This window comes from Periplaneta americana, chromosome 5 (assembly GCF_040183065.1).
Source record: "Periplaneta americana isolate PAMFEO1 chromosome 5, P.americana_PAMFEO1_priV1, whole genome shotgun sequence".
In the NCBI taxonomy this organism is placed as follows: Eukaryota; Metazoa; Arthropoda; class Insecta; order Blattodea; family Blattidae; genus Periplaneta; species Periplaneta americana.
In genome coordinates, this window is record NC_091121.1 from 131,659,992 (window position 1) to 131,678,852 (window position 18,861).

The window sequence follows — 18,861 nt, forward strand, 5'->3', positions numbered from 1 at the left end:
TTTTTTGAAGGGAACGTTGTAGGATTTCCTTCGCGTCCTGCATCAATCAGAGTATAAATTGCGCCCTGATCCATCGGTTGTGTAACTGAAGTTGTGTTTGATGGAAAATAGATTAACTTCACGTTAGACAAATTAATCCTTGGATGGCAGGTAGCATTGTTTAAAAACATTACGACCTTACGACCTTAACGTTTCATTGCTCCATTAAAAGAATGAAGCCACTCTTCCATGATAGAACTGGTCATCTGGGCTTTTTTTTTTATTAAATCGCACAGTTTTACTTTAGTCGCACTGTTATTTAACACTGTTTTGGTATATTAGCACAAAACTCAGAATAAATAAACGGAAATGTGAAACTAAATTGACACTACACTACAATTATTCACAGTTTTATTCTACTCGCACTGTCCTGTATCACTGCATTGGCTTGTTAGCACAAAACTGAGAATAAATTAACGAAAATTCAAGAGGGTTGAAAGAAGTAACGGTACAGGAGGTCAGTAACCTGTCGGGATCCTTGACAATAAACACAGAATAGTGACATGGTTAGAGAAGCTTCACCCCCAACGCCTGACAAAGAATAGTGAAAATCTCCAGATCATTACATGCACAGCCACACAACAAAATTTGCCGTGCTTCGTACAGTATTTTCGCTAGATTAAAAATCGTTTGATAGAATTTAGCATCAGTTACGCTTAAAATTATTCGCTTTAGTCAGGTTTTTTTTACCTAAATGGTGACAAAATATGATTCCGTTTTCGCGTTAGGCAGTTATCCGTTTTAAAGTATATTATTTTACATAGGAAATCATTCCGTTCACAAATTTATTTTTCGTTTGTGCAGGTTTCCGTTTTATAGAGGGTATGTTTTAGCAAGATTTTACTGTATATATGCATATATATATATATATATATATATATATATATATATGTGTGTGTGCAGGTAGATAGGTAGAGATTAATATCGAGCTTGATAAGTTGAGAGCAGACTAAGGTTACACATACATTCTGTTCGGTTAAGACTATGCTAAGTAAATGTGAAATAACTATGTTCTTTTTGACTGCGTCATGGAAACGAAGTCAAGGAATGTTGAGAAAAAAATATATCGTAATAAATTGTTTGTCAGTGGGAAATAGAAACATAAAATAAAAATGACACACGGAGAACAAGGTGTGACCTTTATGTAAGTTTTCCGATGATACTAGTATTTACTGGAAGGAATTTGAAGACTAACCAAACTATAACAGAGAACAACAATTGGAATTTGAAATAGTGAGTACTATGATCAAATATGATGGAAGGTTGGTAGTAAGGTTGAGCAGACGATGTTTTATGAAGACAGTTTTCCATGGTCGACCAGAAATTGCCGACAGTTGGCTGCTGTAGCACGACAAGCTACCATATCGCATTGCATTGCTTCTGAGCCTTTACTGATACTGCAGCCTCAATTATTATTGCTAGATTTCAAGTCAGTTGAGTAATTTCTATTCACGAAATAAAGAATTATGCTGTTTTCGCTGTAAGAAAAATCCTAATGTAAACATAAGCACGTTGCTGTCATGCACGTGATTGGCTCCCAGTCGAAACACTCACATGGCGCAGGAAAATATAGTTCGTATTTGGAAACCACAATCTTGTATTATTTTAAAATAAAAAATTGAATTCTAGTTGTTAAATACGATGAAACATTTAACTTCACTCATATGTAAAACGCTTTGTAAAAGAAGAGCTATACTTGGCTCGGAAACATGACGGCCTCTCTTCTTGGAATTGGTAATCCCTCATAAACCCCCATCCTCTACTCAACCCCTAGCCGCGTGGCAGAAATACAATAGATCCCAGCATTGCCAAATCTAACAGTCATTGCCTCTACCTGATGGCTTTCACCCGTTCTCAGTGTCTTTGTCGACGTGTTGTTTTATACCGTTGTGCGCCTCAATATGTCTAATTTATTCCGGCCATGATTAATGAGTGTTGGAGCAGATGATCCGCAGCTAGGCCTCCTGATACACCTGAAGATCACGACAAGAACAACAAATAACACCGTCGAAGAAAACAGAATATCTTATTTGCAGAGGAGCGTAGCTAAGAAAACAAAGTGTTAAAATTGTGTCTAACGTTAGAAATTCTATCCATAAAGTAATCGAAAGTTCAGGCAATTTAATAAGTATACATCTTAATCACTTAACATCGGACGCAACCGGCGGAGTTGGATATATGGGCATAGAAATTAAGAATTACGGTTCACCAACTAAAGAGAAAATAAACAAATTAAAACAGAATTCGGTAAGATAGACGATTTTATACGTGATTTACTTCGCCGAACAGTATGTGAACAGTACGCGAAAGAGATATGGCCAACAGCAACACCGTCCTTAGCAACCTAAATATGATATTATTCACAACAGTGCTTAAAAGTTTTCTTACTTACAGCAGTGAATTAAATGTTTTTAAATCACTCTCTACATGACAACCAACATATTAGCATTAATTAAAATGAATGTAAATGACCTTCTTCGCCAACAACACATTACAAAGAAAAGCCCTACAATTTAAAATTAAATTTACATACCAGTAATGAATAAAATATTGTATAGCACACTAGAATAAACAGATTTTATGCGTTCGTGGAAATTATCACCCAAGGCAAAGCAGATAAAATCTAACTTTACTCTTTTGTACTATAAATTCTATAACTATTGAATGATCACAATTTCAGAAAATTTTACCAGCGCAACATTCTTAATTAAGTATAAAATTCTGGAACTTCAATAACATGAGAATTTAACACTTATTATAGAGGTCTGCATTTTCTTGTTTATTTAGGCAAAACATGTTAGTGAAAATATAAATATAAAGTGTTTTTAAAATAAGTTTGTTCATTTTTATACCAATTTTGTTTTAGTAATTATAAATTAAGGTATATTTACGAAGATAATATAGTCTTTCTGAAAATCGCGGTTTCACGGAACACAGTTTGAAAAACGTTCGCAAATCACAATGACTTCAAGAATTGGCAACTCGGCTAAGGGTTTATCCCTTGCGCGTGCCTGCAATTAACTGGTGAAGGGGATGAGGGAAGGTCGTCATGTTTTCGTGCGAAGTATACTTTTATATTTTGTTATGTACTATGAACGCAGATGAATACCAACAGTAATACTGAGGTAGTCTGTTCTTGTAACAAGCTGGCGTCACTTGAGCTCGTAGTTCAAGTAAGCATGTGGTACTGAAGTATGGCTTTTGCATCCTCAACTGTCCTTTGTGAAGACATAAGACTTAAAAATAATTTAATTACAGTAATTATAAAATAAATGTTTCCTAAGCAAACGAATGCATAGTAGTGAGGTTAGGCCTACTTGACGAGTAACTGGAAATGTTTAACATGAACCAGAATGTACAACAGCGGGCGGGAACACGTACTGAGAATCTATGGCGCCAAACAGCGGCCAATGAATCCTCACTTCAGTCACGTGGTACTGTTTACATTAGGATTTTTCTTACGGCGAAAATATTATAGGCCTACGTACTTCAGAGTCATTATTGTCATCATTTCTTGCACTGAAAAATGTTCAAGAAATGTGATCGACCTACTGAAAACTTACATAGAAAATTTTAGAACAGCTTCGATGAGTAGTTAAAGTTTCATTTATTCTTTGTTTTTATTTTTTGCCTAAAATATAATTAACATAACTGTTACATTACATTTCAGAGATGGAGATGCTTATCGGGCTGGAAATGGGGCATCCCTAAGCACTTCTTTCCAAATAGGCTCTTTGTTCACCCGTGACGGAATAAGTTGCGTGCCGACGCCAATGTTGTTGGCGTGTGTCGTAGATAATTAGTGCCCGTTTGTGAGCATGTTGCTAGTGCAGCTAAGAATGGTACCACTTCCTATGCATGACACATCAGACATTTGTCAAACACAGTTGTCAGGCTGACTGCGGCAAATGTAAAACACTCGCACTTAACGTTCCCATTACTTATTTCACATGCCAAAAACGGTGACGCTAACTATACCACTCATTCCTCTTCAGCCATAAAAATTGATACTCGTATACCATACCTCTGGTGGTGGTCTAGAGTACTCTAAAAAGATCTTCATTAGTCGTCAGGTCACTTTCCTGCAATCAAGAATTTAGGGGACCCCGATATCTCTTACAAAGATCTATGAGTCTTTTATAATTCATCATCATGGGCATCTATCAATCCTTGGTCAAATCTATCTTTGTGGTTTATGTATTCTGCGATATACAAAACTGAAGTTATGCCCTATTTTTCGAGACGGAGATGATAAAGAAAAGAGACTTGTGAAGAAATCTGTTACGACGAAGACGAAAAAATAGGAGAACCATGAATGAACTTCTCACAGGCTTGACTTTTCCACACAAATGTAGCTCAGTCATCGCCGAAATATTAGTTTCATTTTAAGACATTAACGTTAGAACAACTGAAGCGAATTTAATCATTATACATGTAGTTTCTTCGTTTTGTAGTAGGAAAATTGCATACCTGCTTTCCGACACCTGATTGACCACGTGGTGTACAGTTCAGATCGAAGGGTGCCTTGAAAAGGAACTAATCTACTCGTTAATCTACGATATATTACAGATCACGTAGTGTACAGAATGTGGTACATTATAACGTGATGCACTACAAATGTACCCTTAGTGGTAGATGCCTTATTGCTACTTAATTCTCCACTTTACCAGCAATTCTACCTTTGTTCCCTTGAGCGGCACAAGTTTTCTTATGGATTCCATTAAACAAAGTGAAAGTGAACAGAAAAATTTAGGGCCGTATTCAGGAAAATCACTTGAAATTCACGTTCACTTGCATCCGACTTCATTAAGTAGAAAACGTATTTAGATTCATAAATTAACTTACACTTCAGTCGTAACTGAGTTAAAAGCTAGTAAGATTCAAGAAAGTTAATAAAGCAAACTAAGAATCTATACAATGCATCATATATTAACAATTTCACAAGTAAATGTAAGGCAGCCTGGAAAATCATTAACTCAAATAGATTGTCAAATTCTTGTAGGCTTATGAAGTCAACAGAGTTTCAGCCAAATGATTTTAATAAATTTAACTTTTTATTGATTCTGTTAACAATTTGTGGTAAAACTCTGACCATTGTAATGAATTAACGACATCTTTTCTTAAAAACATTAATGTTATTCCTAAAGTTTTTAAACTGAAAATCTTTCTTCAGCGACGATATTTTGAAGATTGTGATTACATTCAAGGATTCTAGATGTAAGGATATTTTTATATTTCCGTCGACTTAATACAAACTGTGATTTATTTTATAGTTGAACCACGTGCTTACTGCGTAAATAAATGTCTTATTAATTGTGTTTTTCCAGAGTCTCTTAGTGTTGATAGAATGGTCACCATTTTTATAAAAGGTGACACATTACTGCTTGAAAATTATATACCAATATCAGTCATTCCAATTTTTTTCTAAAATAATTGAAACTGTAATGAAGATTCAATTTTATGATTATATTGAACATAATAATTTGTTTACTGATTGTCAATTTGTATTTAGGAAAAATATATCCACAGCCAGTGCTCTTGAAAATCTAATACCTCTGTCATATCTATTTTTGAGAATCATTGTAATACGTACTTGACAATCTTGTGCGATTTATTTAAGGCATTTGATTGCGTTTCTCACGAAACGATTATACGTAAACTTCAATATTATGACATTAATGGTACTCCCCTTACTTTGATAATTATTTGTCAGGTCATTATCGAACTGTTTCTTATCAAAGTCAGTATTCTGATGTTGCTGTTGTTGATGAAGCTGTTCCTCAGGGTTCCGTCCTTGGACCGTTACTTTTTATCATAATGATTAATGACTTGCCTTCAAATATTCGTTTTGATTGCATACTACATATTTGCCGATAACAACACTCTATTTCTTTACTTACTTACTTACTTACTTACTGGCTTTTAAGGAACCCAGAGGTTCATTGCCGCCCTCACATAAGCCCGTCATTGGTCCCTATCCTGAGCAAGATTAATCCATTCTCTATCATCATATCCCTCAAATCCATTTTAATATTATCTTCCCATCTACGTCTCGGCCTCCCTAAAGGTCTTTTTCCCTCCGGCCTTCCAACTAACACTCTATATGCATTTCTGGATTCGCCCATACGTGCTACATGCCCTGCCCATCTCAAATGTCTGGATTTAATGTTCCTAATTATGTCAGGTGAAGAATACAATGCGTGCAGTTCTGTGTTGTGTAATTTTCTCCATTTTCCTGTAACTTCATCCCTCTTAGCCCAAAATATTTTCCCAAGCACTTTATTCTCAAACACCCTTAACCTATGTTCCTCTCTGAAAGTGAGAGTTCAAGTTTCACAACCATACAGAACAACCGGTAATATAACTGTTTTATAAATTCTAACTTTCAGATTTTTTTCACAGCAGACTGGAGATAAAAGCTTCTCAACCGAATAATAACAGGCATTTCCCATATTTATTCTGTGTTTAATTTCCCCCGAGTATTCCTATTTCCTACAAATAATAATAATAATTTGGTTTAGAAACTTATAATGTCTCGAGCATTTGATGAGATGACAAACTGGTTTCAAGCAAATGGTCTCAATTTGAATGCATATAAAACTCACAATATACTGTTTTCTTTACGTCAAAATATTGATTCTAATGCTAAGAGTCATGTTAAATTTTTAAGTATTACTGTTGACACGAGATTAACCAGGGAACTAATGTTGAGTCACTCGGTATCAAAGATTTTCTTATGATTTAATATTATGCATTTTTTCATAGTTTACTTATGGCATTCACATATGGGGTAACTGTAGTAGTAGCATTGCGATAGTTTTGATTTTACAGAAAAAAGTTATTCGTATTTTAACCAGTTCCGCACCTGACGCACATTGTAAGCCATTGTTTATACACGTACATGAAGGTATACTTACAGTTATTAATTTGTTTATTTTTACTATCCTATTAAAAGTTAAGAATAATTGAGATCTGTAGTTAAAAAAAACATATTCATCATTATGCTACACGTTATAATTGCCAGTTGGTTGTGCCCAACTTACTTTAGACTACATTAAAGAGATACAATATTTTAACACTTGCTTTGGATATGTATAATTATGTCTCGTGACCAGAATATTCTACGAAATGGAAATATAAAAATTGGAGATTTATTCTTCGTAGAGGTACAAAAATTCAAATATCTTGGAGCAACAGTAACAAATATAAATGACACTCGGGAGGAAATTAAACGCGGAATAAATATGGGATGCGTGTTATTATTCGGTTGAGAAGCTTTTGTCATCTATTGCTCTTTCAAAAAATCTGAAAGTTAGAATTTATAAAACAGTTTGAGAGAGAAACAGAGGTTAAAGGTATTTGAGAATAAGGTTCTTAGGAAAATATTTGGGGCTAAGAGGGATGAGGTTGCAGGAGAATGGAGAAAGTTACACAACTCAGAACTGCATGCATTGTATTCTTCACCTGACATAATTAGGAACATTAAATCCAGACGTTTGAGATGGGCAGGACATGTAGCACGTATGGGCGAATCTAGAAATGCTTATAGAGTGTTAGTTGGGAGGCCGGAGGGAAAAAGACCTTTGGGAGGCCGAGACGTAGATAAGAGAATAATATTACAATGGATTTGAGGGAGGTGGGATATGATGATAGAGACTGGATTAATGTTGCACAGGACAGGGACCAATGGCGGGCTTATGTGAGGGTGGCAATGAACCTTCAGGTTCCTTAAAAACTATGTGTGAGTAAATATGCTTTGGGTATGTTCAATAAACTGCCTGTTGAAGCTCATTATGTTAGTTTAATTGGATTTGGGACTGCTATTCGCAAATTTTGAGTTGCTAATCCTTTTTACAATTTGAAAGTGTTTTATGTTAGTCCTTTGGATATTGAATTTTAGTATCTTTCTATCTTATATTTCTCTCTTCTGGTACCTCACTTAGTTGCTATAGTTTGCCTGAACAACAACTGATTTGTTTACTATGATATAGTTAAGAAGGGCTGATTTGGATTTAGCCTAGAAGATGAAAAATTTCGATTTATAGGTTATGCGTTCTTTGTCATGTTATTCGTTTCTTTATTTTCAAGTTACTCCCACGTAATCAAAATCTCAATATTGTCTCCAGTTTTACCAGTTTATTCCGAAGTTATGTAGCTATAAGATATATTTTAAATTTTCTGAAGGTCGATGTAGAAGGAAGATTTCATTTCTCTTATTAGTTAACCGGTAAATATTTATATAAAATAGTAGAGCTTTAAAAATATCTACAATGAGGCTAAGATTCTAATTCAGGTTTTGTGTAATAAATATTATCAATATTATAGCTATAATATGTACTTATTGTCGAAACCTAAACAATGTCCAGTTTCTTATTTCAAACAACGTCTTCGATGCTACTTACCCATTAGAGTTCTACGAAATGTTTATTTGACCATTTTTCAGTCTATCATTCAATATGGTATTATTGTTTGGGGTGGAAGTACAAAAATTAATCTTAGTTCGTTAAATTTACTACAAAAACGAATAATTAAAATTTATTTGAAGAAATGTTTTGATTATCCAACTAAATTAACTTATTCTGAATTTAATGTATTTAATATTGAACAAATTTATAAATATACTCTGTTAAAATTTTATCATAAAAATCGTAATAAGTTTATATTACAGGAACATAATCATGACACAAGACGAAATAATAATTCAACATTAGTAGAACGTAAATGTTTCACATCTGCTGGTCTAAAGCATAGCATTAATTTTGGCCCTCGTTTGTATAACTCTTTAGCTAAATTACTTCCAGAACTTCTAACGTGTAACCCACTAAAATATAACAAGAAAATTAGAAACGTGTTAATGTCTTCAATTTGATTAAATAAATGTATAACCTATGTGTATGAATTAATCAGCCTATATTATATTTGTATTCTATAATTTTGGAATTTATATTTTTTATAAATTGTCCTAGTTTATTCACGTACGATATTATTCTTCTCTATGTTAATATTATATAAATTCATTGCCGCTGTTATTTTAATTTTTATTTCCTATTTTATTCTATTTCATTTTCTGTATTCCTCTTATATTAATATAGGCCTATTATATTATATAATTTCACTGTAGCTGTAGTTTTAATTTTAGTTCCCATTTTATTTTACTTTGTATAATCTCTATAATATGGATTTATAAGCACAATAAAATTCGTTCGGGACACTAGAAAATTCGCAATCCGTACAAATAATTTATCAGCATATCAATAACAACCTCATACAAAACACTTACTTACAAAAACACTCCCAAAAATAATATACACTTATGAAAAAAAAAATAAAAAAAATATTTGATTAACAATACTTTCACCGTTACAATTACACATATATAAAAACTAAATATAAACATTTACATAGAGATAATAAATTTTACAGGAGAAAAAATTCGTCCAAAGGGCTGGACTCTGGAAGAGTACCCAAAACGCTCATTGCATTTCCGCGTTGAATAGCAATACTTAAGCGTTGACGCAAATAAGTAACTTTCGACCTGATGTTAAATGTAGTCAACCGGTCGCAAGAGAATTCTAAACGGGTTTCCGTGCGGTCCAAGATCGAAATATAGAATGTTATTGCAAATTATATCGATTGCAAGGCCTCCAATCGCAGTAATATTGGAGGTATATGCTATTTTATTAAGTTCAACAGTATAAAGAGCTTTATGAAATTAGAATTAAAGCAATGTAAAATGGAGAAAGAATATATGGGATGAGATTGGGAAAATACTAAATTAACCAGTTATGTCCTTTATATTTTATTTAAGTTACAGAGCTATTCATTTTATTTCCAGATTCAGTTCACAACACTACATTGAAATAATGTGCTCTAGCGGTAAATTACAACACTATTTGATTATTCATTCGGAAATGCAGACAATGAGCGATACTATAATAAAAATCCGAAAGCAGCGAATGAATTTGTTTCTGGTAAATGAACGCCTACCTTAAGTTTTCTGAAGAAATTCATATAACGAACATTTTATGATGCAGTTATGTACTGCTTTCATGTCATACTTGATTTTTATCGGTATAAAAATCACAAATCATGACTTTTTCCGAGAATATTAATTTCAAAATTCTTTGGCTTGGAGATCTTCCTCCTCTTCTATTATTAATTTTGTAGCTGAAACTTTATTCCATACTATGTTGACTGCTTTTTCATAATAATTATGAGATGAACCTTAATGTTGCGAGTGTGAAGTTAAGAAAACAGTTCTTCCCACGGGTCCTGGTCAATTTCCGAACCTATGTGATCGGTAAATTAAGTCCCTGATCTAGGTAAATTGAGTCCAGGGTTTTCCAGGTATAACTCTCGAGTTTTGCTACCTGTATCAGTTAGGCTGTTTTTGACTAATAATTATTTACAAATAGAAATGTGTTAATATTTAAAGGAAAAAGTATTAAATATAATAAATATTTCAATATTTTAATGAAATGAACAAATTAAGCAATTATCCATGAACGAGTAATCAAATACTGTATAAAAATAAAAATATTGAGGTCTAAGTGACGTCAAGGCGCTTCCTGTTTTTCTGTGTTCATTTTTTTTTTCAGAAATGTAAATTTATTTAAGTACCTGGAGCCCATTTCACAATGTTTACAAATTACAAATTAACAATTTACAAATCACAAGTAGTAGATTACAAATGCTTGTAAACTCTGTTTCAAAAGCAATCTTACTAATTTGTAAAGTTTGACGAACTTTACAAAATCAGCTAAAGAAATTTGCAAGTAGAAATGCTATGTAAGTTAATCATTACTGTGTTGTTGCCAACGACAGTATACAAAAAAACGCTTAGGAGCAGGGCTAAAGTCGCTGTATTTTTACCCGTTAGACATGTTTATATTTTGTCCCATAATTGATAATAAGATGCTTGCTGGACCATTTTTAAACAATATAAAATATGAAATATTGTTGAGAAATGTTGAAAGTATCTAGATTTTGCTATATTGACGACAATGGAGTTTCGTGTAATATGATTGGTTGAGTATACCAATGCGTTGATTGGCCTATGAATTAAAATGGCCATAGGAAGCGCCAAATTAAGTGAGATGGCACCTTTCCAGATTATTAATGAGAAGAAAATTGCCGTTTTAACAAAGATAAGGGAAGAAAAATATATCTTATTCGGCGGTTTTTCAGATAAAATGACCAAATCCGTGAAAGTAGAAAAGTGGAAAGAAATCCACAATCTTTCGCAGTCCATTGAATTGGTAAAAAATGAAAAGGATTGGACATAAACCAGAGATGTCCTGTGGCCATATATAAAAAGAAGCACGATGGTAAGTATTTGAATATTATATCTTATTGTAATTGATATAATTTCGTAGGCCTACGTAATTTTGTTCCGAAATATTTTTTTCATATCCCGGTATGTTTATTGTTTATACCTTGGTATATTAGTGCAACTTGAGAGTTTCACAGGAGGATATTATATCACTTTAGAAGTGTTCAATTTTCCTTTGTAGTATTTATTTCTTAGGACCATGTACTTAATATTTATATGACATTTTGACTCTGAATAATAAGCACTATAGTCTACAAGAACAATAGCCCGAAAATGTTCAAATAATTGCAGAAAGTTGTAACTCTATTAATCATCATGTGTAGCCTACTTTATTTGCAATAATAATTTTAATAGAAATCTGCCAATTATAAATTTGCTTTCAAAAATAATATTAAAGACACACTTCGATCTACTATTAATTATATGAACTTTCATAGGTTGCAGTGTGAAATTTGGCCTTTTTGTATCTATTTTTAAGCAAGAATTGACAATTCCAAAAAAAAAAAAAACAAATGCAGCAGGGGGAATAAAATTTGAGCAAAATGACGTGGACATCATTGTTTTGAACATTATTGGCAATGACTCCAACGTAGTTCATGGCCTAGGAGTAGAAGAAAATAAGAAGTCATCCAAACTCCACAAAGAGAAAAAAATGGAAGAAATATATTTTCTTCTACAGGAGACCGAACAGTTAGTCCACCATCACATAAATCAAAAAGAACTACAACTGCACAAGGTGAATTAATGTAAAAAATACTTTATTTTAGGTGAAGATTAGATATCTGTTACACACCACACACGGATGGGAAAACGTACTTAAATCATAATGGCATATAGGGTCTATGCTTAATTTATTCTTCTTGTATTTTGTAAAGTTATTCTATCTCTCAGTTTCATTTGATCATGAAATAACGCAACAGAAATTAGACGTTAGTCCAATGTGTGGTGTGAAACAAAGATAAAATATTCAATTTTATTTCAATCTTAAAAACAGACTACTTTCATTCGTTTCTTCAACCTTTGCTATTCCATTTAATTCAATCAGTAATGAAAATACTTTTTTTGTGTTTCAAGACTATATTCCTACGCCTAGGAAATTTTCTTATTGTGAGTATACAGAATGTCTGTACTGATAGTTGGCCCAATCAGCATAAAATTAGGCAGTTTTTGAGAAAGCATAAAATAAAGGACGTTTTAAAGAGTACAATTTGTTTGTCAGTAAATGATTGCACTGAATGGGTGCCATTTTGTGACTGTTTTACCGTTTATTCACACGAGTTGCTTCGTAATTTAATGAATCGTAAGTGCACAGAGCTGCACGCATTATATTCTTCAACTGACATAATTAGGAACATTAAATCCAGACGTTTGAGATAGGCAGGGCGAATCCAGAAATGCACGTATGGGCAAATCCAGAAATGCATACAGAGTGTTAGTTGGGAGGCCGAAGGGAGAAAGACCTTTGGGGAAGCCGAGACGTAGATGGGAAGATAATATAAAAATGGATTTGAGGGAGGTGGGATATGATGGTAGAGACTGGATTAATCTTGCTCAGGATAGGGATCTATGGCGGGCTTATGTGAGGGCGGCAATGAACCTCCGGGTTCCTTAAAAGCCAGTAAGTAAATAAGTAAGTAAGTAGGATATACTAAAGAAACTACCGCCACATCATCATGACTGTTTCAGGAGTAGGGTATGAGTTTTGGCGTGAAAGTTTGAAAGTCTCTTTAAATATTCAATCGCCCTCGGTAGCGTAGTTGGTATAGCACTGGCCTTCTATGCTTTAGGTTACGGGTTCGATCCCTGCCGAGATCGATGGCATTTAAGTGTGTCTAAATGCGACAGGCTCGTTACATTTATTGGCTTGTAAAATAACTCTTACGGGACAAAATTCCGGCAGTTGCGAGCGTCGTTAAATAAACAAAAATTAAATTAAATATTAATTTAGGTAAAATTACTATATTGTTGGCAGTTGAATTAGGTAGGCCTATTTATGTACAATACCTGTTATAAAAAATTAATCCAAGGTGCGACAGACCATGAAGTGCTATGACCAACCGGCAGGCTGCTGGTATCACATCCATATGTTTCAGCACATCTAACCAGAATGGAGGTATCATGTAGTTAGGACAATGATTCCCCTAGCTATTATAGGTAGCCCGCAGAAATGAATTATTTCTCTATCTATCATAGATCTCCAAATTCATGATGATGCTGGGTGGGCACCAGTCCCATACAACTGGCCGAAATTTCATGAGAAAATTCCTTCCTTGTTGGGGCTCGAACCAGCAAGCATTCCGTAACGTGAGTTCTAGGCATGATGCATTAGACCACGAAAGAACTGTGTTTAAAGAAGTTGAGATTTATTTGTGAAATTGAATTAGATGTAATCATTCAGTTCCTGTTTTCCTTTTGAAAATAATGTAATGTGTAACATTTTTATTACAGTACTGTACATATAGCATATTATGGATATGTGTTTTTATGAGCCAAGTTTTAAAAATATCCACCGTTTTGTAATCTATTCAAATTACTGTAATTGCAAGAGATGGGAATTATTATTCTACAACAGACTCGTGCAGACATTGTTTTGCTGGGGAGTGCATTTGTGTTTGTCATACCCTATAGATCATATATACCCAAATTGCTCTACGTTATAGGCTTTGACGGTAACAACTTTTGTCAGGTTTACTATGCTGCCATCTAGTTATTACATAAAGAGTCACGTCATGACTGTACTGCCATCTCGTGTTCGTTTACAGCGGATGGGTGGCGATCCTGGCGATTGTTCTCTTCAAGGTGCAACCGATTTCAACATAGGAATGAGCAATCTACATGTGATCTGGGGTAGTGTGGAGTCAAACAGGGTGTATGCTCTGTAAAACAACTGAAGAAACCGGAAGAAACAAGATCCACAATAGTTCTGAAGATGGGTAATACAATGTTGAAACTAGTCAACTACAATTTAGTTTTTCATTTTAACACATGAAGGTAGTCATTATAACCATATTCCTAAGTGATACAAAGTATTAAAAGTGTGTAAAGATTTTAGCATATTCTATACCAGTTCCTACTGGTCTACAGGATTTACATAAAAAATAAATACAAAGCAAATAAACACAACAGATTTTACAACTATAACATTGTGTCAACTTCAGCTGGTGCAGTAGTGGTCAAGAACTGTAGTTATGGTCGATTACAAGTACATTACAGTTTACAGCAGATTCTCTTTGGACTCAAATATGTGTAGTAGAATGATGGTTTAAAATTAAAAATCTGTGTGTGCTATTTGTAAAGCAGGTTTCAGTTATTCTTATAGTTAAATTACCTTTCAAATTAATGTAGTACCTAGTTATCAAAAAAGCAAATTCTTTAAATGGCCAACTATCGGTGCAGTAATCCTAGCTCTTAATTTAAGAAACAAATTCGTGACAAATTTTTTCTCTTGCAGGTAAGGATGCTGATGACGACGAAATAAGATCATTGAAGAAGAGAAAGCTTCTGCTGCAAATTGAGCATTTGCAATTAATTAATGAAAAAACAAGATTTGAAATAGTAAATATGCAAAATGAGTCCTTCACAAATATTCCTTTGGAACATCAAGATATTTCTTTCCAAAATGAATAAAAAATGAATAGAATTCACTAGGCAGCCGTTCACTTAAGATAGCAGCATCGTAAATGTCCGAGGATGGATGTGACAAAATATGCACTTGCAGTGAAGATCTTTAATGAAAACAAGAGAACTCTGTGATCTTCATAAAACAAATATTTTGAGAATTTTTTACTAAGTGTTATTTAATGTTATAAAATGTTTCCTGTAATAATTTGCACATTTATACTTGGATCATAACATTTTATAAATAATTATGCACAGGACGGGTGTGACACTTTTCAGATGGACGGGTGTGACACTGTGAAGTTATATTTCTGTCGTCGATTTGCAAAAGGGGACACGTCCAAAATGATAAAGTGTTGGAAAATCGCATAAAAATCATAACAGACTTAAAAATCAAAATGTTCATGGATCTTGAATGTATGTACCCATAGTGGTCTAATTAGAAAAAAATATATGAACATTATAATTTGTTAACTTAGTTATAGTTTTTGCGATTTTTCAACTCTTTGTTATTTTGGACATGTCTCCTTTTGCAAATCGACGACAGATTTGTTGTATATCAAAATAAGTAAAATTTGAAACTAAAAATGATCCCTATGATCTTAATGAGCACTAAATTAAATAGTATTAATTATAATAAAATATTTTAACAACATTACAACGAACATAAACATAGAAATCAACTGAAGTAGTACTTAGTTGTAAGATTGTTCAAGAACATCATTATTTATTCTAAAAACCAAGTGACTGCACACCCTTGTAAGAACCAAGCTAAGAAATTCCATTTCCAGCCTTTGCTTGCTGCTCTCTTCTGTCTTTCAGCATCCTTACGTCCTTTGGGCTTCAGTTTGTTCATGTCTGCAGATAAATATTTCTTTGCATTTGCTCGCCTCTTCCTATCTCCTTCCCTTTCCTTTAACAAGTAAATTTTTTGGCTTCTTCATTTTCATTCACTTTCTTTCTCCAAATTTGTTTTGATGTTCTCCACTTTTCTCTCTTTTCTGTATTCATATACGAAGAATAAGAAGAAAAGCATTTGAAATGTCTTATGTTTTGGAGCGAGAACAAAATTCATTCATATTTTTTAAAAACTATCCTTATTTGTGAGGATGAGCCTATATAACATGAACACATACAACCACATAAGTCTCTTATAAAATTCAACCTAATTTAATTTAATTTAATTTAATTTAATTTAATTTAATTCACTTTTCCATAGGTAATAGTAAATAAAGTTTAATAACCTCAGTCATACTCTATAGGACAGGCGTGGCAGATATTAACCAGATCTTTATTACGTCTTAATTCTCAATCAAGCAAATGTAATATTCAGATTGTATTGACTAGTAACTCAATCTTACTTCTGCAAACTTTTATTTCTTTTATAGTTTCTTATTAATAAGTAAAATAAACTTAAGAGCAATTTTTGAGACGCACCTGCTTTTAGAATGAATTTCTAAAATGAGAAAGAAAACTGCTGCTGTAGGTAAGATGGCACCAGATCAGCTGATTCGTGAAAAGAGGGAACAATTCAAGGACTCTCAACATTGATCATTTTTCACACTGAAGTTCAGCATATACACACTTCACATTTGTTGATAAAATAAACACATATACGGTGAACTAAATTGTTTAACTTATTTCTACTGTAAAATATAAGTAATAAGGGTTTATTATTATTAGTCCCCAGAAAGAAATACTAAACTTTAAAAAATAATCTCCAGGCTCAGTTTAGCATGGAATGCTGTAGGAATAGGGTCATTTCATGTAAACTTTGACATCAGCAATAACATTTTAAAGTTAATTTTTTTGTGTATTTTGACAAGTAATAATGTATTTTGTTATTATTAGCATATAACAACCAAATGATACCGTCACTCTAGTGCATTTCATGTGAAATTGACATACCAGTAGTAACTTCAACATGAAAATGAAGTTTATACATATTTTATGGAATGTTTCTGTTATTAGAATACATATATTCTACTTTATAAAATTACTAATTATGTAGAATGAAGATATCATAATATATGATTAAAAAGTGTTTCGAATTCACACAATGTCCCTAGTGTCACATACATTTTTAAAAACATAAGTGTTCATTACATAATACTAGAGCATCATATCTATGTAGGAACCCTTACACGTTGCTATCTAATGTATCATGAAAAATGTAAGCTGATATTAGGCCTACATACACTTGCAGTATATTCTATATTGATTTTAAAGGAGTATAGGTAATGTAGCTAGGTTGAAATTACTATAAAAATACAGAGTTAGGCATAAATAACAATATGTTCAAATGGTACTATAATTTCCTAATGCAAAGTTTTGAGATAAATGAAAATTAAACTTCGAACCCTTATTGCAAATAATTTTCTACGTAAATAAAACATATCCATTGCTAGCATTCTTTTGATTTTTGCACACCCAATTGTATAATTTAACTTGTGTGTACATCTGGGGAACAAAATTCCATCTGTACAAAAAATTAAAATGATTTAAATACCCCTTTACCTGAACACCACAGAAATTATTACTGGGACACCCGTAGGACAATGGAAGAAATTCTAATTCCATGAGCACTGGCAACAACATATTACATATCCCAAAAATTCTCAGATATCTTGTCTTAAAAGGCTGCTGTAGGAACTTAATGTCACAAAATGATGACAACCGTCATCAAAGAATATGTTTTTAGGGTCTCCAGTATCTATTATAATGTTATTTTAGAGATTGTGCAATACTTTTGTAAACATTGTAAAAATAAATACACTAAGTTAAAGTTTCATGAACTTACACTGTCTTTTAATTTCAATGATCTTTTCTTCAATTAAAGAAGTTTAGAAGTTCCTGAAGCCGACTGTGTGCATTCACAATTTCACCACCTTTATGATGTTAATTTTCTTCTACTCCATATTCTCTTTCAATATTACCGGTAGCTTCCTCTTCATTTTCAAAGAGGTGATGTAAATCCTCTGGACTTCGAGATATATTACACAACATTTGGTGAAAAAACTGGATCCAATAAGGTAAAGTTTCATGAAATTAACATCAATATTGAAACAATGACCTTCAGCTTGTCGTGTAGAATATTTGAAGGGATCAGAACCATAGTGGACCAAGTGCCATTTACTAAAACCGTAGAAAACAAGAGTTAAAATGAAGTTATTACCATAATTCAATGGAAGCATATAGCAAGTAATATAAAGTATACACTTTAAAACTAAATGATATGTCAGTCTTCATTAAACTATGGTATTCACTTAACTTTAACCCTTGCTTTCTCCGTTTTTAATAAATGGCGCTTGTCCCACTATGGCTCTGAACCCTTCATTTATTGCGGTACAAACAAAACAAAACAAAACAACACATCCTCCTCAATTAACTTTATCTCTTTTCTTCTTCCTAATATGTGGCTAGAGAGAAATGGCGTTTAACCAATTGCTTCATTTGAATCAGATCTATTGAAATGACTTTGTGATACATTGCTATAAAAGTGCTGCATTCTCACCTTCATTTAGAGCACAATCATTCATGCCTCACTCCTATTATATTGAACTGAATTTCACAATATCCGCTAGAGTAACACTCTGTGTTCAGGAATCAATTTTTCCTCTACCTATGCCATAAAAACAGGGTGATTTAGGGTGTGTTTTGGGGGAGGTCATTGTCATGGAGCGTGAGGGGAGATAGTTGAAAGGAGGGATAAAATAGATGGACGGATACTTCTCCTGCCAAAACATTTTTTTAAATCCTCACACCCATCTGTTGTGATCTGACCACGCCCATCGGACTAGACAATATGTAGACCAGCACTACAGTTCCGAATCATCAACTCTCCCCTCCATGAAAAAAATTGTCTCTGTCAG